The sequence below is a fragment of the Vicia villosa genome, linkage group LG4, assembly GCF_029867415.1.
Source record: "Vicia villosa cultivar HV-30 ecotype Madison, WI linkage group LG4, Vvil1.0, whole genome shotgun sequence".
NCBI classification, from domain to species: domain Eukaryota; kingdom Viridiplantae; phylum Streptophyta; class Magnoliopsida; order Fabales; family Fabaceae; genus Vicia; species Vicia villosa.
Window position 1 is genome coordinate 138,599,651 of NC_081183.1, and position 2,631 is coordinate 138,602,281.

The window sequence follows — 2,631 nt, forward strand, 5'->3', positions numbered from 1 at the left end:
TTAATATATATTTAGATCACAAGTACGAGTTGACATGTTTGTATTTATTATTTTTAATAGTATATTTTTATCTATATTTTTTAATCATTATTTTAACATAATTATTTACTATTTATAATAACGTTGCGCGACCCGCCGTCCTCCAAATAAATTTGATGTTTGTTTATCTTTTGATTTCCTTCTTCTACAAGTTTTTCCAATATCAATATATTATTTATTAAACTCTTTTATATAATTTAAAGATTTATACTATAGTTTTAATTATTATTTAATTGATGATACTTATATTTAATTTTATGGGAGACATTTAAAATATTAATTAATTAATTCATTTATATAAACGGAAATATGTTACAAATATTTTTATAAACATTAAAAAGTTCACTATTGATACAATTATTATTATAAACTGTAATAAGTTATAAATATTTTTATAAACGGGAAAAAGTCAACTAATGATACAATTATTTTTATAAACGGAAATAATTTACAAATATTTTTATAAGTGGGAAAAAGTCAAATATTGATACAATTATTTAACGTGTTAATTTTGATTAAAACTTACACCAATTATTAATAAATTAGAAATGCACAAATTATTTTATAATTTACAAAAAAAATTAGTTAAATAAATTTTTTTATGTATTAATAACAATGACATTTTATCTATACAATAGTAATTTAACTATAAGTAAAATTTGTAAATTATAAATGTATGTAAAATGAAATTTTTTATTTAAAAAATATTTAACCCGTGCAACCGGGTGGAAGTACTAGTTTAAATATTATGTTAATCGGTAAAAGATCTTCCCATTGAGTTCTTTTAGGTCTAAGTTGATTTGATTTCTAAATAAAGTAATTAATGTTATAAAGTCTCTTATTTTTTCAAAATACGAATTTCTGAATGTTGTATTGTATGATCACAAACGGGAAAGGATGTTCCAACTTCCAAATTAGGGAAATATATTAAAGTAAGGTGAATTCTTAAAGTAAAATAAAGTTAATTATTTAAGGGAAACTCCAAATGATTGTTTTGGATTTTCCTAACGTTATGCCCAAAGAATTTGAATAAAATTAGGGTTACACAAACACAGAAAACACAGTCTCTACTCTCTCTCTCCCCCTCGAGTTTCCCTCTGCTCTGGATTTTCTCAGGTTAGATTCTCAATTCTTTTCCTTTCTTTGATGGTAGATATATGATGATGGTGAAACACTTTCATTCTGATGGCATTGCTCTCTCACTTGCATCTTTTTCCAATACTCATTTCAACGTTGTATTTTTTGTTTTTCAATTATACGTTTATTATTATTGCTATGTGACAATATATTGTGTTTTGCCAATATATCAGGTGCAATAGTTATATATTTATCCTTTTGCTCTTGCAAAAAAACTACTAATATCTTTATAGAAACATTTATGGTAATCTTTTTATTTTCGTTAGTGACCTTCTATATTAAAGGGTCAAAGAATGAAAATTGGAAGAATATATAAAGATAGACCAGTAATAAAAGATTTATTGTAATAATCATTTAATATTTCGTAGTGCTCTTTTATTAGGATCTTGTATCTTCCTTCCCAATACTATTCGATGGACTCTATATTATCCACTTTCAAATAACACTATCATTATTCATTACCACACCTTAAAGTTAAACCACTATATATAGTGCGTTATTTTTCAAAGTCTACAAACCAAAAGAAAAACTCTAGCACAAAATGAGAAACGCTAGTGGTAACCAAGAAGAATCATCAAATGCATTGAACCAAAGAATTGTCCCCTCATCTCATACTCTTGCAAGTAACCTTCTCAACAGTTCAAGAATTCCGAAACATGCACCAACCAATCTTCCAAATACTCAGTTTCAAATCAATATGATGGGAAACATGACTGATTATAATTTTTATGTACCTGATGTAACAGGCGACAGCACTGGTTTGTCTTTCCGTGCTGCATATTATGCTGCTAGGAATTATGGATTTGGAGATCATAAGAACCTATGCACTTGTGTGGGATCTATGCTATGCTCCGTGGTCCCTGCTTTCCGAAACTCTGTGGAAGCAGCACTAAATGGATCCGACATAAGGCCTTGTTTTGTGAGTTTACCATCGCAGGCTCAGGAACATCGAAAAACCATACCGAAGGCTGAGGTTCCTGAATCTGACTGGTCTTCCATTCTGGTTGTTTTTGGCTATTGTGTTCTTATTCTTTTCAAGATGGACAGTGAGATATTTGGTCGGGGCACATCTGTGACCAACAGCTCCCACACAAACAGGATTGATGAACTGCGGACAAAAGTTGGATGCCATCGCAACTATCTGTCTGGTATACCATTTAAACCACAGACAGAAAATGCAATTAGGACTCTGCTTGGAACTCACGCTCTTCGCAATTCTGTTATTAACTTCCTCATGAATAATTTCAGTCATTCCGATCCACAAATCTGTAGTCTGTGTCATTACTTGAGCTATGTTTTATCTTGGTCAGGAGATATGCGCGTTTTCACTGTCATGAATGAGAGGCTAGTTAAGACTAAATCCCCAGTCTTTTCCGACTTACGGGTTGTTGCAGAGGTGGAAAATTTGGAAGAGCTCATTAAAGCTATTGCATCTTACACTTATCCTCAATATTT